The 23188-nt window shown below is 40.3% G+C and overlaps 1 long non-coding RNA gene across 2 annotated transcripts in view; it reads left to right on the top strand.

Moving 5' to 3' along the window:
- Positions 1-23188, top strand: part of LOC116102404 — a 65779-nt gene that overhangs the window by 26479 nt on the left and 16112 nt on the right. The window contains exons 2-3 of one of the 2 annotated variants that reach the window (XR_004123160.1): positions 3693-3731; positions 22840-23015. This is a non-coding gene — a long non-coding RNA (uncharacterized LOC116102404). The remainder of the gene's footprint in view (positions 1-3692; positions 3732-22839; positions 23016-23188) is intronic. The other variant, XR_004123159.1, reaches the window with a different exon arrangement.

The raw sequence follows: 23188 nt of genomic DNA on the forward strand, positions 1-23188 counted from the left end.
ATCCGCCTGCCTCTGCCTCCCAAGTGCTGGGATTAAAGGCGTGCGCCACCACCGCCCGGCTTCATACACTTCTTTTTTTATTAATCATTTTATTCATTTACATTTCAAATGATATCCCCTTCCAGGTTACCCCTCCACAAATCCCCCATCCTATATCCCCTCTCTCCCTGCCCCTTTTCTCTCTAAGGATGCTCGTCCACCCACTCACTCACTCCTGCCTCACTACTCTAGCATTCCTCTATGCTGGGATATCAAGTCTCCACAGGAGCAAGGGCATCCCCACCCATTGATGTCAGATAAGGCCATTTTCTGCTACATACGTGTCTGGAGCTATGGATCCTTCCATGTATTCTCTTTGGTTGGTGGTTTAGTCCCTGTTAGCTCTAGGGATGTCTGGTTAGTTGATATTGTTGTTCTTCTTATGGACTTGCAATCCTCTTCAGCTCCTTTAGTCTTTACCCTAGCTCTTCCACTAGGGTCCCTAGTCTCAATCCAATGGTAGGGTGTGACCATCTATAGCTGTATTGGTTAGGTCCTCGCAGAACTGCTTAGAGAACAACCATACCAGGCTCTTGTCAGCAAGTGCTTCTTGGCATCAATAATAGTGTTGGGATGTCTGCAGATGGAATGGATTCCTAGGTGGGGCAGTCTCTGGGTGGCCTTTCCTTCAGTTTCTGTTCCATTTTTTTGTCCCTGTCTTTCCTTTGTGGGTGGCCCCTCCCTCAACTGGGACAGTCCACATTCTTAAGACAATGACAATGGCCACAGCTGGGTTTGGAGGCCACACAGTCAAAGCACGAAGCAAATATAAAGAAGAGTAGACACAGCATAAAGCAGCTGGGTTGGTGACTGAAGCAACACTGTTTGATGAGTGACTGGATAAATAAGTGAATCATGATTTACTGGTCTGTCACTCACTGCCTTATCTCAAAGTCAAAGGTTCATCTCTAACTGAAATCCTCATGGCAGCATGAAGTGGGGCAGATGTGGGGAGGTTTATTTTTCTAGCATATAATTGCTTACTTGGGGTCCAGATGAAATGAAATTAAGGAGATTCTCCTCCTTTTCCACCCAACACTGGATATAGGTGCAAGAAAGGAAGTTGTCTATCCAATAACCTAAGTCCCATTCCTGGTGGCCACTTGCCCTATTTTTGTTTGAAGATGGCAGACAAGTGACAAACAGCATTCGCTAACTTTTTTAACTCCGCAACGATATCCCTGGTCCCAGGGACCACACACACACACACACACACACACACACACACACACACACACACACAAGTTTCTCACACAACCCAATACAAACAGAACAAGAAAAGACTGAGCATATGTTCAGGAATCTTTGTGTCCTCAAACTTTAAGAGCAGCAAAAGCTTGGTTGAGAATAATGGCTTTTATTTCATCTCATCTGCATGAGCTCACCTATAACTCACCAATTCCGTGACAGAGTGAAACAGACATATCTTCATTGTGCACTTTTATCATACAACTCTTAAAGCAGAACTCTTGAAATACAAGAAAAGGTGCTCCTATTGCTTGGTCTTATAATGAACTGGAACATCATCTCTCTGAGTCTTGTGGCAACTACACTAGCAGGGAACTTCTGGATATTGCTAGTTGTAGATGCCCATTGTGAAAGAGATGTGTGTGCTTTTGTTTGCCATCACATAATTGAAGTCACAGAAGACACCTCTAGAGAATAGCTGGGTGAGCATTGGCTCATGTTCAGATAAAAGAGGATTGCTGGAATGGTGCCTGCCTCAAACCAGCTGGAACATGTGCTTGCAGGAACCTGTTTCCAACCATACTTCTCCAATGCCATGTTTCCTAATTCAGTCAAGTCTTGAAATTCCAAATAAACCAACGGGAGTATATCTGTCCATTTATGTAACACAATACTTAACACTGGATAACTTAGAAAACAAAACTTTATGTTTCCTTAATTCTATAGGCTGTGTAGTCCAAGATCAAGTTGATAAAGAAAGGGTAAGCAAGCAAGCTAGTCTGAGAAAAATGGCAGGTCTGAGGCCTGTCTTTTAAAATATACCTAAATATGCAGAAAGGAAACCAAATATTGTGGGAAAGATAGTTCCCAAGCCTAATCAAGAGGCAGTGTGAAAGTCCTGGGGAGCCTCAGCCTGCTTCATTGTTGTACTTTGGAGGCTACAAGATGAGATAGGTGTGGTGAGCAGCTGAAGAGAGCTGGTTTTCACTTCTTATAATTGAGTGTGCCCCTAACAAGCACACCCTGTCCAGTTGGAGCTGATAGATCCACTATGAGCTTCTTCATGCTTAGGGAAAATCTTTCCTGGTTATGTTGATACATTGGGGATGGAGTTGGGATTGAAGGTTAAAGTTCTTTGAAGGACAACCTTTATTAATGGGAAGTGGGGCTTCAAGCTAATAATGGAGTCTATCTAAACAAGCTCTGGTACTTGGGAGATGTACTAAAGCAAGGAGTCAGAATGAGACCCAGGTTGTACTTCCTCGGAAGGAATTGGAATGTTGAAATGAAAGAAATGTTCTTGGTGCCAGCATTGTGGACCCAAGATTATTAAGAAAAAGTGCATTCAATGCAGTATTTATAATTATTATACAAATATGTAATTTATTCTCCCTTGTAAATGAAGCAGCAACTCTACTAGAATCCCAGGGAACACCAGGAGGTATAGCTACTTCTGCAAAAAGAGGCTGTGTACATAAATAAGTCCCAGAATGGAGAACAGGCAAAGTCCTCCTCACAGCCTTGTGTATCGTGGGAAGAAGAAATGGAAGAGAGTATGCACACTGGAACTTAGATCTAACTATGATGACATCCTTGCTCAGTGGATACCTAGGGAGCATAGGACCAGGCAAATGCTTTTGGACACTTCATTCATATCAGCCTTTGGCTTTCTCTTCTGCATAGTGTGTGCGTTTCATTTTAGTGTGTGAATGTTTGTAAGCCTTTGCAATCCTCTTGAAATGAAAAGAAATATGCACCCATTACAAGAATATGTAAAGAAAAATGAAAAATAATATGAAAGCTCAGTCCTGATAAGTAAATGCTTTCCAGTTTTAGAAAGTAAGTAAAGGAGACTACAAGGGGGTTACTGTGTGAATCCAGAAAATCTTGGAGAAGTTTTCCTTTTCTATATTTTTTCCAGTAAAGCATGTATTGGATGTGCATTTGAGTATGAGTGTACATGCCCATATATATGTGGTGGAAGAGTGGCAGCCATAGAGTGGATGCTAAGGTTGCTGAATATTGGATGAGCCTGAAAGTGACAATTTCTAATTTTTGTACATTTCTAAGGAATCAGAGCACATTGTACACACACACTCCATATGACATTGTCAGAGAATTAGAACACAGTAAAGTTCTCTGAACATTAAAATATACTGCACATAATTTTAATCTTTCTTTCATTATGATTTTAGGCTCCCACACCTCTGGGTTATTACTATGAACATAAGTTATTATCATGCAATTCTGAAAATCTATGTTGTTCACACTTTTCTGGCTATTTTATTCTTAATGAATGAGATAGTTTCTGAACAATACTTTAATTACTGTACAGAATTTAAAAATGAATGTGCAGGCATCCTGAGGTGTGGTTAGGAACAAAGAGATGTATCCTCAGATTGTGAGGAACATGAAAACTGCAACTTATAACTTTTTGGTGATGATTTCTCAATTCCAATTCACAGGGATTACCAAGGAGGAAGAAGGCATGTTTACTTGAGGAGGTGAGAGCATTTAAATGAAGAGATTTCATTGTACCAAGGTCTGCAGATAGCAGTCAATTCACTGAGACCACAAGCCATTTCAGGTGGGAGAAAGGATGGGAACACAGAGCCAGGGAGGTGCTGAGTAGAGACCCTCATGTCTCAAAGCATCAAAGTGGTGGCCTGTGGAATACTAGCATCTATATCCCTTAGTTCTGGCTAGAAATGCAGGGTCTGGGACCAGAAGAAGACTGGGCCATTGAGAGCAATGCTGCCCTCTCAGAGGATGGGCTTTCATTTCCTAGCATTGTGTTCCACTAACCTTCAGCACCAGGGACTCTGATAGCCTCTTCTGTCTCCATGGGGCATTTTTCATACACAGTGTGTGTGTGTGTGTGTGCATGTCAGAAAGAGAGAGAGAGAGAGAGAGAGAGAGAGAGAGAGAGAGAGAGAGAGAGAGAGAGAGAGAGGAGCTTAAATCACTCAGTGATTCACAGACAAGTTTGGAGAAACCATAGCTTAGCACATTGCTTGTGTTATTTCCAAATGAGGCTAAAAGTATTGTCTCCCTGAAAAAATCCTGGTACCATGAAAATAAATTTGGTAGATTGTAGAAACTATTGAAGTCTTAGAAGCAGATGCTGAATTGCAGCTTGGACACTAATCCATCAGGATTCATGCTGTCCTTACTGTGTGGTAAGGTCCAAAGAGCCCCCTGATGTGATAATCTCTTGAACTTGAAGCCCTGACAGAGTCCAGCAGGCTACAGATAATCACCACAACTGTCAGTGCCTATTTGCCACCCGCTGTTGTGACTGCCATCAATGGAGAGTATCACTTTGATTTCTGAACTTTATGACTATTAATAAGGAGAAATAGCTTTACAAAGATTTAATTTTTAATTAAGCATGGCATTTTATTCAAGAATTGTTACTATAGCAGAATATCTATGCCTGAATAATTTAAGAAGAAAGAGGTTCACTTAAGTTTGTGGTTTGGAGCATATAGCATCTGTTAAGTTTCTGATGGCACCCTCATACAACAAAATCAAGTGTTTATATGCAAAGACAAGCCAGTGTACATGAAAGAGGAAGCTAGAGACTAGAGACTTGCTTTATAGCAATGTGCTCTTGTAGAAACTGTGAGAGGCCTTTGTGATGGGCGAGCCCCCACGATCTAATTATCCTTTAGAGGCCTCAACACGATTACACTGAGACTCAAAGTTCAGCCTGAATATCTGAAGGCACAGACCACATCCAAGTCATAAGAAGAGGTTTCAGTAAGCAGAACATTTCTAACAGGGCCTGACTTTGTGGCTGTGGCATATCTAGTATTGTGCCAGGCCTTGGGGAATCAAAATGAACTAAAGCAACTCAAAACTAGATGCAGAAGCAAGCAGGAAGCCAACAGTTTTCAAGTATTAGAGGATGAGTTCAGAAGCTGTCAGGAAGCACAAAAGATTCTCAAGTGAGTAACTGAGGCAGGAATCATGTCTAACTTGGAGAAGAAGGGCTTCACAGTGCTTTACATATGGGAATGTGAGGCTTCTGGGTAGCAATCAGGGGCAAGGATGGAAGAGTAGGTGGGAACAGGGGTTGAAAGGCCTTCCTATGTTGCCATTAGACCAAGTTGACTAGGAGCTAGAAAACAAAGGTCATGGTATGGGTGATGTATAGGTTCTCAGTATCCTTTCAGATGATGGGCTCTAGAGACTTGAGACTTGAGAAGTTCCCTCTCCCTACTGCTGGGCATTTCATCTAAGGTCCCTCCCTTTGATTCTTGAGAGCTTCTCACCTCCCAGGTCTCTTGTGTATTCTGGAGGGTTCCCCCAATCTCCTACCTCTAAGGTTTGCCTGTTTCCATTCTTTCTGCTGTCCCTCAGGGCTTCAATCATCCTTCACCCAATACCAGATCAGGTTCCCTTCTCCTCCCATCCCCCAATCCACTTTTCCTCCAAGGTTCCTCCTTCCCTCCTAATTGTGATTGATTTCTTCTCCCTCCCATGTGGGACTGAGGTATCCTCTCACAAGACCTTCAGCTTGTTGACCTTTTTGAGTTCTGTGGACTGTATCTTGGGTATTCTGTACTTTTTTTTCCCTTTGGCTAATATCCACTTATTAGTGAGCACACACCATGCATATCCTTTGGGTCTGAGTTACCTCACTCAGGATATTTTCTAGTTCCATCCATTTGCCTGCAGAACTCAGGATGATCTGTTCTTAATATCTGAGTAGTATTCCATTATATAAATGAATCACATTTTCTGTATCCATTCTTCTAACCCGAGTCGAGAACGAGAACAGTGGTATAGATCTAGGAAAGCAGGGAACATAGTGCCAGGAGGTCATCTGCAGCCAGTGTGATATGGAGCCTTATAAAGACTGAAGAGATCACACATGTATACATTTCAATGTAGCAAACTCACTCTGTGGAAATGTAATATATTTCCTTACAACCTATATCCATTACCTGCTTGTTTTTGTTTGTTTGTTTTTATTGTTGTTGTTTCTAGGAAAATGATAGTTTATGTAATTGGTAACCGTCAAATGAGTGGCTTTTCAAAAACTCATAAATGAGACATTTTGTTCATCTTACTCTCCCATGGAAAGTAACCTGAATCGTTGAATCACCATTTTTACCTGTTTGAATGAGAATCACCTCACTTTGTTGAACTGAACTTTCCACTCAGCTTTTTGGAAGATGATAATTATGGAGCTTGGTACATTTGAGCAAAATTGTTTTAGTGTCTCTATTTGACAGTATTGCCAATTTTGTTAAAAATCGGTGATAGACATGAATCTTTCCTCCAGAGTGTACTTAATTAATTCAGCTGGCTTTTAACTTTAAGCACATCTCGAAGGCTTATTTACTCTGGGATATTCAAAAGTGGATGAGGACATGTTGGGATTAAGTGGTAGAGGCATAAAGCATCTGTATAAATACATCCAACACATTGCTGTTATTGACAGAGAAAAAACCCTCATTCATTAAACATGAGCCATGTCTGGGTTACTCAGCAAGTATCATGGTTTGAATCTGAAATGTCCCCTACAGGTTCATGTCTTTTTCTTCCCTGATACTGGTGACACCTTTTGGGGAGACAGTAAAACCCAAGACCCAGGTTTTAGCTAGAAGGAGAGTCTTACTATGGGAGGGCTATAGAAATTCCAAATGCTGTCTGCTTCCTGGTCTACCACAATATGAATAATCTCTGCTGCACACTCCTGTTGCCATGCCTTCTCCTGCTGCAAGGGGCTGAATTACAAACATAGTCCAAACAAATGTTTCCTTTCATAAGTTGTTTCTTATGTATATTTGTGTCACAGCAATGAAAAGTAAGTAGAACAGTTACGTTGGCACATGACCTTCATTTCACTTCCACAAGGGACCCATGATATAGTTTCTTCCAAGACTATGGGTAAACTTCGGGATAGGTAGAGTTATTTGCTGTGAGTTATTTGCTCATGGTTTCTGGGGTTATCCAGTTCTGACTTATTCTTAATCTCAATGGCGACACTGTTTCACACACTGCTACCTCCAGAGCAAAGGAACGCAATCCCTTCTTTTGGTTATGGTAGTGACTATATTTTCCAGGAAACAAAAGGAGAAATGAAAACGGAAAGCATGTGGTACATCCTGCCTGTAAGAATACTAGTGGTGTTCTGTGAGTCGATTTGCGATACGACGGGTGATGCTGTGTAGGGAGGAGGCTGTCTCAGAGTTCTGTGGAGGAGTAACAACTATGAGTGTGGTAAAAGCTTTTAGAGGGGAGTCATCTGGAAATTATAACAATAGCGGGTCTTGCTTGATGAGTGTCTATGCAGAAACACTGACCACATTAATATCTTATTGTAACCAGTTGGACATTCCTGAGACCATCAACTTTGAGATTTTGATTTTCATGAGCCTGTTGATTTCATCTGGACCTCTCCTATGCCTTCTTTGATAAAGGGAATGGTGGCTATTTATTGAGTGGTTACAGTGTGGGCCCTGTGCTCACTGTTTCATGTCTGCAGCATTCGATCAATTTCTTCTTTGTCATGTGAAGTTTATACTGTTGTCACTGCCCAGGGACACAGAAACCCAAAGAAAAGACAAAATCTGCTTGAGTTAGATAATAAGTAAAGCAGAGCTGTCTTGTACTCAGTTCTATTGATCACAAAGCAAATTCTTAGAACGTTTATACTTTTTTACCATATACATACATATACATATATATGATATATACCATATATACACATATATACACATATACACATGCAGTATACACATACATGAAGGTATGTGCATATATATATACATTCATATACAAACATGACCTTTCCAATTATTTGTTTATTTCACTGACTGTAAGCCAACTCATAGTACTAACTCGTATCTCAGGACTCCTGAAGTCTAAGACAGTGGCTGCCACACAGAATTGGCAGCAAGTAAAATGAAAGGATAGAGGGAAGAGAAAAGAAAGCAATGAGGGCTTATTGTTAATATTTAATGCTCCATCATTCTGGTTTTTCTGCAGGTGAATACAAATATTTTTGCATGCTTAGTGTTTGTTAACCCGCATTTTAACTTAATAGCATACGGTGAGCTTCTTTCATGTTGTTATTATTCGGTAAAATTGACTCCCGTGTTAAGCAAATAGCTTATGTAGTCCTCATTCTTCTTCTCAGTAGAAAACAGCCCTTTTATTGAGGGAAAATATAAAAATGCATTACCTTGAGATTCTATCATGAGCTGTATAAGCTCTAAGATTTTCATTTTATTTTATTTCCAACTGAATCCTTACACACAGATCACACACATGCACACACACACACACACACACACACACACACACACACACACTCGTGCCATTGTAAAGGAAGTATTATGTAGTTCTAAGGGAAAGAATGAAAATGTTCTTGCCAATTTTATCTCATCCCAGAGTCCCAGTACTTGATAAAATGGAGTTTTGAACTCTATAACAGTGTAAGGGGAACTATCGAACTCAATTTATGCTGTCTGCACTTTCAGAATAATTTTGTTTTGTTTTCAAAGTCTAAAGCAGCTCATGGCAGAGACCACATATTTCATCATGCACAAACGTGGCTTAGTCACTGATTTGGAAGCTGAATCTCTTGCAGTCTTGCTTTCAGTAGTCAGTGTTTTCCCATCAGGGCTTAGGGCACTTGGAACCTAATGGTTTAATCCCAGCATGCCTAGGTTTGGAAAGTCTAGGTAACATCAGGATGTCTGTTGAGACCTAGACTTGTGGTGGCTGTTCTGAAGCAACCTGCAGCCTTGCTTCTGGTGGTGGAGCTGAGACTGGCCTGAAGTAACCAGGGGAGGGAGAGGGATGGATGTGGGTGATGATGGTTTGTTTCCATTTGCCTTGTGCCAAATCCTGCCCATTCTTTCACCTCTGCAGTTAGACTTGACTCATCTGATTCTAACCAGCATTGTAGTTTCATTTTTTTTTTTTTTTTTTTTTTTTTTTGCTATAAGCAAAATACCTGGTGCTTTACAAAGAAAGGAGGTTTATTTACCTCACAATATTCAAAGTCTAAATTCAGGCCATCTTTTACCCTGGTAATTAAGGTCAAAGTCTACCATTGTCTGCCTTCTGGGCTTGCTGCAAAATGGTGGACTCCCTTTATCAGCAGGGCTTCTCCTTCTCTGATTTTGTCTGGGGAGCTCGAATCCCCCACTCCTACTCCTCAACACCTCCACCTGTAGAATGTCGTACAGCAATGGTTAAGATTACAAGCTCAACTTTCTCCTTCATGATAAGAACCTGTTTAGATGGCACCTGGGATTCCCAAAATGCTTCCTTATGCTAATGAGGCATCTTGGTACCTTAAGCCTTCTTTCAGCCAATGACATTTGCCTACCCTGGATATTCCTATCCCTTTACCCCAAAACCATTGAATCACCCCAAGTAAAGCTGATCTGTCTTCCCACATCTGGTCCTGGTGTAGCATCATTACCAGACATACTCACAGGGCTTCTGAACCACCCCATTTTTTGTCTCTGTCCAATTTGCCCTCGTGAACTTATCTTAGCCATCTATTCTTAGGGAGAGGGGGAGTCACAGACACCCAACTGCTTGGCCTCTGCTGAGAGTATCCTGAGCCACATCACAAAATGATTGAGGCATGGAAAGGGAACTAATCTAGAATAGTCTATCTAGAATAGTCTATCACCCAAAAATACAGACTAGGCTTTATAACCCAGTATGTGAGATCAGCCTTAATTCCTTCTGAGGTCAGTAACTTCAGTGGCCCACTCCAACCCATCTCCAAATGGACCGTACCTCTTAAAGTTTCCACAACCTCTCACATTGCCAAATGCATAACCAAGCTTTCAGTATATGAATCCTGGGAACAGGCTTATTCAAATCATATTGAGCCATGGGACCTACTTGATTTTCAGTTGTCTGTGGAAGCTTTTGACACACTTTGGCCTCATTTTCAGAGTTCTAAGAAAGGGTGCTGGGGGACTGAGTCTCTGACGGATGGATTATACAGTTCACACACAAACATCCAGGGATGTGGGATTATAGAGATCTGAAAACTTAGCAATGAAGCCCCACTAAGTCTCGGATTGCCTCTGCAAAACAAGAATAATAAACACACTTTTACATCAAAGATGTGAGAATTAAGTGAGGAAATTAAGGGCAGAGTGAACATTGTAACATTAGCCATGTACTAAGGTCTCCTTCATTTATTTAATCAATAATGTGTATTAAGGATTGACCTTATGCCAAACACTAAGATTCCAATGATGAGACAAACAGATATGATTCTCTTCTACAAGGAGATAGCATTCCAGTAAATTGAGTAAATGCTAATGAGATTTACTATTATCATATGTTTCATCAGTTATTTGCTGAGATGCAGAACATACCAACAGCTGAAGGTTTAAATTCATAAACTTTTTTATCTGGATTTGAATGAGTTAGGAATTTTGGACAGCCAGAATGAGTGGTTGTGGCTTGGGTCCTCTAGTGATATTTCCTGGACTTGTAGCTCTTTGAAGTCTTTAGCTGCAGGACCCCTTTAAAATGGTGCCTCATGTCTCTTACTCACCACATGTTCTTCTCTTCGTTGATCCAAAGTCTCCTCACAACATGGAAGCCAGCTTCCCCCAGAATGAGAGTTCCACAAAAGAGACCTGTATCCTGTCACTTGTCCCACAGTTTATTTTGAGGAACTAGAGTAAGAATTCTAACCACATTTGATAGGAGGAAATTTGGCCTCCACCTTTTAGAGCAGAGTTTGGAAGAACTCATGACAATTTTTTTTTAACTATCATATAAATTATTTTGAAGACTTGAGAGAAGAAAGTGGGGTGGTTGGTAGGTGTCAGTCTTACAGATAACGATCAGTGCTTTCTAAAATGGGACACGGTGGTTTCCTGCTCACAAGAGCTAGGGTGCTGATTCTGTAGAAAACCATATATGACCATGAGCTTGTGAAGAAAACATATTGGGAGAGTAAAAGTATCCTGTGTCAGAGTTTGTTCTGTTATACTAGGTCCAACAAATATTGAAGACCCATTTCCCTGGCTTCCTTTCCATTCTGGCTTCTCTTAAGATCTGTGAGAACAGCCTTAATTTTTCTGAGATCTAGAACACTAATCTCAAGTTCCTTATGTCTTTAAAGACATTTTCAAGTAGAAAAACTTGGTAACATTCATAAAGTCAGAATGTATTGTTGAAGCACATAGCACAATGTTCCTGATGTGGCAAACATGAGACTCTCCAGCCCTCCTTCTTATGCTGTAGTTCTCCCTGACATTATGATCACACAGAAAAGAGATGAAGACTCCCTTTGATTTGCCTTCTTTTGTTGATTCATTTCTCCTACAATGACATATATATCTGAAAGGGATTAAGATATTTCAACAAAGAGAAAATCCCCATGAATCCCATAAAATTCCAATGATTTGCAATGCAGAGCATCTGCAGAGAGATATGGATTTGTCTAGTGTAAGCACTTTTGCTCTTGGTAGTTACCACATTTGAGTACAGAAGGTTATCCTGTTTCTATCTTAACAGGGATTGAGGAATGAGCCATAGTGAAAGATTTCCATTGACAAAGCATCTTCGAAGCCATGTGGAACTCTCTAGATGTTCACAGATTTTTTTAAAAGTGTATTTACTTTATTGTTAATTGCCTGTGATTAGATTAATGCCTGGAGAACTGCCAGCATCTTCTGTTTCCCTTTAGGGCCCTTTTACCCTCTGGCAATGTAAGAAAGACATTTTGTACCTCTATTGGTAGCACCATGTGTTTCTTCCCAGAGGGTCTGCTTAGCTTGGTCCCGTCTCTTTTCTGTCTTTATTTTTAATCACTCTTTCTTTCCTCTGTTCAGTCATGCTCCTTCTTATGTCCCTCATGGCTCTTTGATTGCCACCTGTATAGGACTTCTGTACATAGTCTTTGTGTTCTTGCCTTAAGTCCCAGCTTCACTTAAATCCCACCCCAGGCTCCCCATGGCCATGTAGATCTTTTTACCCTTTGTCTGCTGCTATTTGAGCATAAATCAATATATGTTCTGGTGGGGTCTGTCAATGTGATAACACAGAATTATCTGGGAGGAGAATCCCAACTCAGGTAGAGCCTACCTAGATCAGATTGGCCTGTGAGAATGTATGTTGGCATCATCTTGATTGTTAATTGATGTAAAAGAGCCTGTCTTAGAGTGGACAGCATCATTCCCTATGTAATAATCTTGAACTATATAAAAAAGCTAGCTGAGCATAAATAAGCCAGCCTGCCAGACAGCAAGCAACACCCTCTGTAGTTCCTGCTACCCTTCTCTGGCTATGAAATCAACTGTTCAGTCTAAGGTGATGCTGTGTGCAATAGCAAGCAGACATACATTCAAGATTTTGCTTTGGGTTCCCTCTTTGACTTTTCCTCAATGGTGGACCACAGCCTCCATTGTAAGATGAAGCGAACCCTTTATACCCTCCTTTGATCTTTTGGTACAGAATGTCACATCAACAGAAATGAAGTTTGGGCAACTTGTGTAGTTAATTCTCCTTCTCCCTTCTTGGCATGTGGAAGGTAAAGACTGGTTGTTGTTAATCATGCTGATGATCCCTTTGTGTTCTGCATGGTATCTGGGATGTCGCGGGTGCTTTCCTGAAATTTATGGAGTAAAGGTGTTGAGACACCAATATCTTCCCTCTATCATTTGTTTTTCAGTTGAGTGAACTTGGGGCCATGACTTAACTTTTCCATAGTTAAATCTTTCCTCTGTCAGATGGAGGTGATAACAGAGGCTGCCCTCATGAGGTAGCCATGAAGATTAAGTGAGGTAATTAATGTAAAAACTGACACTTAACACAAAGCCAGGAGTGCAGAGGGAAACAGATACTTGAATGCTTATATTAATCTTCAGCTATCACACAATCCCTTTAAAAAGCACAATAGATTTCCTCTACTTAAAAGCCAACATAATGTTTAGTTCAGTCTGTAATAATGTATTTGCATTTTTACAGAGAGAAATGGAGAAAGAAATGGGTTTAGATTCCTGGCCAAGGCTAGTGGTTGTCTAAAGTCCATTGTTCATATTATCTAACATATACAAATGTAAACCTTAACAAAGTCAGCACTGGGAGCTGGAGATGGTACAAGAGCAGAGTATTAGTCATAGCCCGGGTTCAAAACCCACTACCAACAAAATCAAACAAAACAGGACCACAAAAGGTGGCCTTAACAGAGTAATAGGTACTCTATGTCCAAAACATTGGAATTATTCTAAACAAGATGATCCTTGTTTCCAGTTTGGCAAGATGTGGGGCAGACACCTAGAAAGGCCAGCACAACGAAAGTTATGTGATTTTTTTTTTCACACACACACACACCCTTCATGCTTATGCCCTGGTTGTCTGCTCACTCACATATATTTCCATCACATGCTACACTGGTTGAAGACAAAACCAGCATCTAGCTTCTTCTGCAATCAAATGCCTCCTAGCTAGTGGAGGAGCTTCTGTATCTTGTGTTTAAACGGGTTTATGAACAGATACATTGCCAGAGGCCATTTTGCAATGCTCTTCCATGTCTGCAGAAAGAATAAATCTAAATCGAATAAATGTAAACAAAATCATCTTGGTAGCCTTGAGGCCAATCTCAGCACAGTATTATCTCCAAGGGACATAACTCAGACTCAAAGGAGCTTTGAAAACTAATGCATTCAGGGAAGTTCATTGGAAGAGGCAGAAGCAGAGGGAAAAGACAGCGTAAGAGTGGATCACAATACTCAGCCCCTTTCCACAAGGTTGATTTGCTAAATTCAACTCATCACTAACAGGAGTGCCACCCAGTGCATGCATTTTGTTCACAATTTCTTAAGCTCAGTGCTGCATATACAGATGGTGAACAGAGATATCTGGCCCAATCAGATGGAGGCAACTTCAAGGAGAGATGTTGGCCTCCCTGTACTTGGCAGTTGCTTATCATACAAAAGTGGGATCTCCAGAGTCATGTTTTCTGCCATGTATGATCCAAAGCAACTGACAAGAAGCACATTTTATGGGTACCACATTCTAACTCTATAATAAGAAATTTTATTTTGGGAGAGGATAAATTTCAGAGTTGGAAAAAAGTGTTTTCCCCTATTCTGTCTCTTCTTCCCATTAAAGCAATGATTTTTATTATACATTTAAAAATAACTTGTACAATATCATAAGATGTTACTTTAAAATGTGGGTGGAAAATTAAGATAATGATACATATTTCTTTCTTCATAAAGAAGAACCAGGTCTGTATTATGCATTCTATGCTTATCTATGGCTAGCTACTGCATTCAAATAATACACTTTTTTCCTTCAAGGTTTGGATTTGTACATCAACAAAATAAAATGACATATTTGTCACTGGCTTACAATAATGCCTGATTATTGTCTAATTTTAAATTTTATTTAAGTCATTATTATTATTATTATTATTGTTATTATTGTTGTTATTATTATTATTATTATTATTATTATTATTATTATTATTTATTATATTGTGTGTGTGTGTGTGTGTTTGTGTGTGCACATGGGGGTCAGAACACAACCTCAGGTGTGGGCCATTACTTTCCTCCTTGTTCTACACAGGGTCTCATGTTCAGTATTGAGTACTCCAAGATAGCTGACGCTTGAACTGTGGGCCTGTATACCAAATGCTTTCATGGTGATCTCTGGCCCGGCCTGATGTGAGAGTTCCAGCGAAGGGAAGCAAGTACGGGGAGTAAGGAGAAGACCTCTCTCCAAGTGTTACAGCTCTTACAACAAAAGGCTCAATAGTACGGAGTAGTCCTCGCACACGTTTAATTCCCTGGATAGGATTTATATACAGTTTGGGGGCGATTCAGGGTTCAACAGCAGGTACTTCTCATTGGTTTGGGCTGAGAGCTTGGGGAATTCGTATTTGCATGTAAAAGGGCTTGGTGCTGCTAATACATAACCAATATCAAACACCTCTCCTGCGGTGGGGGACTGTGACTGAAACAGGAGCCAGAGGCCCGGGAGGCGTGGTCAAAAACCTTCCATCCCATGCAGGTGGAAATTACCACCCACCGGGTCTCCAGGATTCCAGACTTCTTGCTAGACCAGGACCAGGTTGCCTGCAGCCTACCAACCCACACTGAATGTCCAGGGATTCTCCCATGCCTGCTTCCTATCCTGCTCTAGGAGAGCTGGGGATACAGAGCATGGAAATGCACCCAGCTTTACATTTGTTCTGTTAATCAAACTCAGCCCCTCACCTTTGCACAAATACTTAACCCATTGAGCCATCTTCACAGCCCTAAAATAGTTTCCTGTCATTCAGTACTGAAGATTGCATCAAGGGCCACCTGCATGAGACAAAAGAAGAAAAAGAAAAGAAACAAGGGTATCTTTCTCAGCATTTATGCTTTTACTTTATTTTGATGGTAGTTTTAGGAACAACGTAGATTCATATCTGTGCTTGAGGTATACCATCTTGGCTGGGAGATAAGCAGGGGCCATATTGTAACATGCAATCATGTAAGAAATAAGTGCAAGACCCACTCTAGAAGACCATGAGGTTGGAGGTCTCTGTAGTCCAGTCAGCCTGACAGGTTTATAGTTACATAGAAGACTGCTGATGTGGGGCCATAAACACTAATTAAAGGAGCTGAGGTAGTGGAAAAAGAGAAGGAAGAAGTAGGAGCACATGAAGGAGATGAAACACTGAGACTAGTATCCAGGAGAAGCCCTGGGTATGCAAAGAGAGTGTTAGATGCAGTCCAGAGGAGCAGATCTAGGATTGTCAAGACTTGCTGGTTGGCATCCTTTCTTTTCCCCAGGTGATACAAAAGTAGATGGGAGGAGCAGAAGGAGATCAGTGTCTCTCCAAACCATGGATGACATAGCAGAAGCACCAGTTATGCATGAACATACTCCAAGTATCAACTGAGCACATGACTCTTCAGCAAATTAATTTTGCATACCTCCTTTCAGCTGGAAGGAACCATGACAATTTTCTGTGAGAAATCTGGTGTGTGTAGGCTCTAGAAACTGCCCTAAAGAAGGGAAGTTGTGATCTTTAACAGTCCTCAGATTATAGATGTAGAAGCTGGAATGGAGCAGGCATCTTGTACCAGCTAGTCAAGGCTTTCAGTTGACAATAAAATTTAACATGGAAATATCTGTCTTTGAGCTGCATATATTTTTGAGAGGAATATTCACTTTTTTGACTTAATATATTTATTTTCTAGCTTTAAAAATACTTTATTTCTTAAAGTAGTTTTAGGTTCATAGCAAAATTCAGAAAGTACAGAGAGTCTAATATTCCCCATTTCCCATACGCTTCTAGCTTTCCATTTGTCAATATCTTTCACCAGAATGTTTTGGTCTTTTCTACCATGCAGCCACATCATTATCACTCAAACTCATACCTTATGCTAGACTTTGTTCTTGGTTCAGTCCATTCTATGTCTTTGGACAAACATATCATCCCTTATAGCATCAAAATATTTTCAGTGTCCTACAGATCCTCTGCGCTCTGCCTATACATCCTTTCCTATCCCCAACTCTTGGTAACTCCCAATATTTTGTCTTCATAATTTTGCCTTTTTTCAGGCTATTACCCAGTTGGAGTCATACAGTATACAGCCTTTTCCTGTTGGCTTCTTTCATTGCATCATATGCCATTAGGTTTCCCCCACCTCCCTATGACTGTATTCCATTATCTAGTTGTACAGATTTACCAATTGACCTACTGCAGGACATCTTGTTTGTGTCTATATTTTGGCAATTATGAAGAAAGCTACATTCAGTATGGATTGGGGAAATACTGGGTAGCATGATGGTAGGATCATAATGTAAGAGTATAATTAGTTCTGTGAAAAGCTGCCAAACTATCTTCTGAATGTCTGTAGCATTTCACATTCCCACAAGCAATGAATAAGAGTTCCCGTTGCTCTACACTTTTGCCAGCATTTGGTGTTGTCAGTTTCCTGGATCTGTGCCATTCTTTGGCAAATATTTTTTTCTCCAGCTTATGGTTTGTCTTTATATTCTCTTGACAGTGTCTTTTGCACAGTAAAAAAAAAAATAGTGAAGTCAAGCTCATTTATCCTTCTGTCCTGGACCATTCTTGTCTGTCTCACCCAATCAAAGGAAGGGGTATTGCCTTCTTCAACATCACTTCTGTTATTGTACTAAAGAGTAGTGTTGATCTTCAGTTTGTTCAACTTCTTCCACATTGGTAGGTTGGGATGGGAACTTCTAGATTTCTTCTACTGGCATTGAAGTCAAGAGACCAGTACATTTCCTTTTGTTATTCAGTCTTCTGTTGTTTTCAGTTTTCAGTGGCTCTCAGTTGATAGAAAGTGATACAGGTAAAGAAGAGAGAAGGAGAGAGAGAAGGGGGAACAGAAGTCTTGTTTTCAGGCATGATCACAACGTTCCTATTTTAGTTTCTCCATTTTCAAAAGATGTGTGTGTGTGTGTGTGTGTGTGTGTGTGTGTGTGTGTGTGATTGCTAATCTTAATTATCAACTAGATAAGACCAAGAATCACCATAGCATCAATTCTCTGAGCATGCTTGTGAGGGGTTATCTAGATTGTGTTAATTGAAGTGGGAAGACCAACCCTAAATCGAGTGAGACAATTTCATAGACTGGAGTTCCAGACTGAATAAAAGGGAAAAGGCAAAGTAAGTACAGGTATTTATCTCTTCATGCTTCCTGACTGTGGGTGTGATGTGACCAGCTGCCTCCTGCATCTGCCACCATGACACCCCCACCATGATGGACTGTATCCCTTTGATATGTACATTGAAATAAACTCTTATTACTTTAAGTCAGTTCTTGTTGGCTTTTTTGTTTTGTTTATTTTCTTGTTTGTTTGCTTGTTTTGTTTTATTATTGTTGTTGTAGCAATGGAGCAAGTAACAAATCTATTGAGGGGACAGAAATCTGATGGGGAACCTTGGAGTGGGTGAGACAGTAGGGCTAAATTAGTTTCCTGGAATTTGATGGGTTATAAAGTTATTCAAGATACCCAAGTTGTATTGTAACAATATGGAAAGTGTGGTCTGGGTTAGAAGAGAAGGAAAGGCCAGTAGACGTGACAAGAAAGATGGATGCACTTTGCTAGTATGTTGGAGCCACTTCATGTTTTGGAAGTACTTCAAGAGCTACATAAATTGTGCCTAAATCCCTACCTTCCTTCAAACCTACTTTACAAGTCACTATATAGCCTTGGTCTGATGAAGTCAGGTCTCTAAGGAGGGGACAATAGAATGTATAGGATCAGGAGTTGTCCTTTAACAAGGAGTGAGTTCTATCTTTCTCAATGGATCAATGAAAAATGAAGAAAATTATTTTATGATACATAGAAATTATGTGGAATTCAAGAGTCAATAAATAAAATATTTTGGCACATACCTATACTCACTTGTTTACTTACTGTCTTTGGCTGTTTTTAAAGTTCATTGGCAAGATTAAGATGTTGCATCAAATAATATTTAGCCCACAAGGCCTAAAAGGTTTACCATCTTTCACTTTCTAAAAGAGAGTTGGAGCCCTACTGTAGGCAAAATTGGCATGCTTGGTTGGAAATCCATATCCTATCATCTCCAGCTTCCCATGTTTCCATTGGATAGGCCCCTAACCACATTTTTCTTATATTTCTCCATCTCTTCATTTTACTATTCTTTGGGTAGACTTTTGTGAGAAAAACTAATCCAGATACTTTTGGTTATTTCTAAGTTTGAGTTGTATGTTTGAATAAAATAGCTTCTGTTAACTCAAATGTCCTACTCAACCAAATCTATTGTTGTTTGTTTTTGTTGTTGTTGGTGGTGATTGTAGTGTGTTCACATGCATGCTTGTACTCATGCACTAATACTCACCTATGTGGAAGTCAGAGAACAGCTTTCTCTGCTTTCACCATGGATCATGGGGATGGAACCCAAGTCTTTAGGTTTGCAGGATGAGCACTTTAACTACTATGCTACAATTCCAGCTTATCCATAGACTTTTAGGTTCATTAAGTTAACCTTTATGTATACACACACATATACAATTACATTTCAGGTTTTGGTCTACATAATTATTACCAATTGTAAAATTAAAACAAATAGCACTCTGGTGTAACTAAGGTATTTATAACAAGGGGGGTTCTGAATTTCAGCAAGAGCTCCTGACATACATTGAGTGTGAATCCTCAGGTAGTATTATACCACCTTGAAGTTAAAACTCCATTGGCCTAAGTGACACCTATAGAGTTTGCCCTTCTCTCCCTCTTTTCTTTATTAATGTCCCTAGACATGTATAAAGTGTTCATTCACTGAGGGTGTGTACGGCTCCTACCCTGTGGTAGGAGACACTGTTGAGGTTCTGGTGACAATGATTTTAACAGTTATGGACAATGTCTACAGGAAGTCATACTAAAGACTTTAATGATTTGTCAGGTAGACCCCTGAACCGGTTGGCACTGTTAGCTAATCCTCTTTGGCTATCAGAAAATCTGAGTAAAACCAGTGGACTGGAAGGAGTCTTGAGAAATCTGAAACAGTCTCCTCTTTTGAATTTGATATTATTTTTATGGCTTTATCTTATGACTGTCATAAGGATTTATGAATTGTGGTACTAAACTATATTAGATGTGTGTGTGTGTGTGCGCGCGCGTGTGTATGTGTAGTAGGAAGTAGAAATGCTTGACAAAAATGTTGTATTTTACATATGTTAACAAAACTATTCTGTATATATACCATGTGATTTCAGTGTCTATGTTTTCTCTAATCCTTTAAATTTAGTTATTTGTCTCACTGAATAAAATGTTTTCTGTTCTCACTCCCATGGTAAGCAAGCTGGAAAAATAGTACTCTTCTCTGTCCCCTCTCCAGCCTTTATCTTCTTTATAGAACTTGATACTTCCTGGAGTAGTAGCATGTTTATTTATTTTGTTACCTTATATTTTCTGTCATGAAAGGTCAAAGAGGTGAGGACATTGGTTCTGTCTACTACTGGATCACTAGAGTGGGGGTTAGCTTTCATAAGCACTTGGTAAATATTTACTAAATGAATGAATTATAACAATGTTGCATTTATCCTTTATAATTTCTATGTGGAGGTGTCTTTACTTCCCTTCCCTACCTACATCCTTTATCCTTCCATTCTATTGCTGCTCTCCTAGGCACTCACAGTTGAGATGGCTTGGGGTTTCCCATGAGGAGGTTACTACTTGAAGACTCTTCCCTGCTATGTTGTGGAGGACCTAAGTTACATGAGTGATGGCCCTGAGAACTCCTGGGTTCCAGTGGCATCCCCCTGTCCCTGATCAGACCACTTGCAATGGCTTTAAACACATGTAAATTCCTTAGTCATCATCATGTCAGTGACTGTAACTTCCTTTGCTCAGTGCACCATTTTAAGCACCACAACAGTAATGGATGAAAGCGGGGGGTGCTCCTCTTTCAAAGAGAAGTGTCGAATAAATGAGTAGAAATAACAGAATTCTGTATATCCTGTTGTAACATAACCAGCTATGTGGAACAACCTCCATTATAGAGCTCCTAGCCTCTCATCACCCCTTACTAACTCACCCCTAGGTGAATGGGAGGAGGTTTCAAGTGGTACACTTCCCTTGTCTCTTCTCTCAAAAGGTGGCTGCTGGGGGGATTCTGTGCCTTAGTTTGCTCTGATGCTATACGGTGTCTTTGGAGTCAAGGGTTGCTACTTACTGTTGGAGGAGAGTACTGTGTAGAGCTTCCCACTACTTGATAAGGGTTTCTGAGTAATGGTGGAGGTGTCAGTACAGGAAACTCATTATCTGAGATGTCTGTTGATTCTTCACCAATAGTAATGTGGGTAGTTCAAACTTCATCGAGAGAACCCATTTCTTTCTTCCTAGTTGATGTAAATATGGGTAGTAAGAATGGTCCATTAAGCCATCAAGAACCAAATCAATTAAAAAGTGGAAGATGATGAGGCCAAAATCTTCTCTTTCACCCAGGAGTAATGGGATCGAGAAGTTGGATTTTCACAAATTCTCTCCTTGGGCCCTGCAAAATGATGCTGTCCCTATTTCTGTTTCTCTTTTTCATGTGTATATGACAAGGTATCATGGGAAATCTAGTATCCAGAGATTAAACACATCCAGTAGAGTCTGTGTGAAACAGCTGAGGTGATGGGCATTCATTAGGATGTTAGAAAAGTGCTCTTTCCCACTTCCCACTTTCAAACATGTATTGAGATTGCCCCTGTCCCTCCGTGAACTCATGGCAAGGATTTCCTGGAACCTCTACCATATGGCTAATCATCTTTTTCCACTTCTTCTCTTATATGTCTGCCCCTGCTCAGGAATGAGGCTGTCTGGGGATGAATCCATTGCCATTACTCTAATGGCTTTGCATTTTAATTGGATTCTAAGAATGAGCTAACTTCTAGTGGGTTTGGGGTATGATTCATAATCTCTAGTAACATTCAAATGTTCTTAACATCTCAGAACAAGGACAGTAATGACTATCCTAGCCAATAATTCAATTCTTCCATCCAGAGGCCAAGGTGATTAGTCAAGATAGAGACCTATGAGCCCCCTTTTTCCCCATTAGTTAGCAATTTGATCTCTAGATCCCCTAACCACCATCTCTATCTTTCCTGCTTTCAATGTTATGGACATGCATGCCTTTGCTTTAGTTTGCTTGATTCTTGTCTCTTCCAGCTTAGCTGTGTCCTCAGTGCCCAATCATTTCTATCTGCCATACACATCTTAATACATTTGTTAAGCATTACAGAAGCATACATAAATTTTAAGGATAGGTACTTGATTTCCCCTGTGTGATAAGAGGAAGAATAGATTCTCAAAGCATTCAGAATAATAATAGAAGATAAAATTCAGTGACATTTATTTTATTTTACTTTTTGTACAGTCCAATCCACGTAATTATGTTGTTAGTTGCTTTTTGAGACAGTGTACAAATTGTTACTCACAGGTATGAGCAAGGGGGCTAACAGGCAATGATTCACTGGAAAGGACAAAGCTACTTTGAGAAACGGGCAGTAAATGCAGACTTTAGTAAATTAGGTGACTGAGAAATGCTAAAATGTACAAGAGAGGACATTCCCTTAATTACTTATCTGAGGCTGCATAAATTGAAGACAGATCCTGATCATCCCCAGAGATAAGAGCTAGAGGTATAATTAAACCCACCAGTGCATTTTCTCATCACTGACAGGCTTAGGTGCTATGCAGTCAATACATTTTATGTATGCTATTGTGGGCCATGCTCACAGCCTTCCACATAGAAGTTGGTTTCCTTTCTCCACACGGAAGAGGTACAGACAAAAATGGGGAGAAACTACTTCTAAAGGTTACTGACAGAGTACAGGACTCAACTCAACAAGATCTATCTCTTTCTGAGCCCAGAAGCTTCACATCTAGCCTGGCTGCTGCAAACTGGATGCTCTCCACTTCCTATGGTTTCCTCTTTCATCTTTGATCCACCCCACCCACCATGGTGAGGCTCTGCCCTCTAGAAGGTCACAATCTGGTGTCTGGCAAAGTGAAGCCAGAAGCTGAGGTTGGGACGGTAGTGTGCCTAGGGAGTGCTGATTATAGCTGCTGCTTAGCCAAGGTCTACAAAGCATTTACCCAGGGTGCTTTTATTTTTCCTAGGAGGAAGAGGGAGACTCTAGGAAGGTGCCAAGCTGATATTGTCCTAGGCCCCAGGAGAAATCCACTCTCTGAAAAAAAGAAGCACAAATGAGTAAAGATAATTAGGCTCAGATCAGGAGAGAACTGAAAGCTCACAGCTCACTCATTTCTGAAGACTTCAGCTCAGGCTGAAGTTGGTAAGTGCGGCTCTCTCTGTGGGAAGACTTGCCTGTGAAAATCAAGAAGGTGAAACTTTATCACTTTGCTGTCTGTAGCTTGCTTGTTACGTCTCACTTTGAGAAAAATCAAAGTATAAAAATAAGGTGTACAAGATTGAGTACAGCTATTCCTCTATACCTGTACTTCCCAT

The sequence above is a fragment of the Mastomys coucha genome, unplaced genomic scaffold (assembly GCF_008632895.1).
Source record: "Mastomys coucha isolate ucsf_1 unplaced genomic scaffold, UCSF_Mcou_1 pScaffold21, whole genome shotgun sequence".
NCBI classification, from domain to species: Eukaryota; Metazoa; Chordata; class Mammalia; order Rodentia; family Muridae; genus Mastomys; species Mastomys coucha.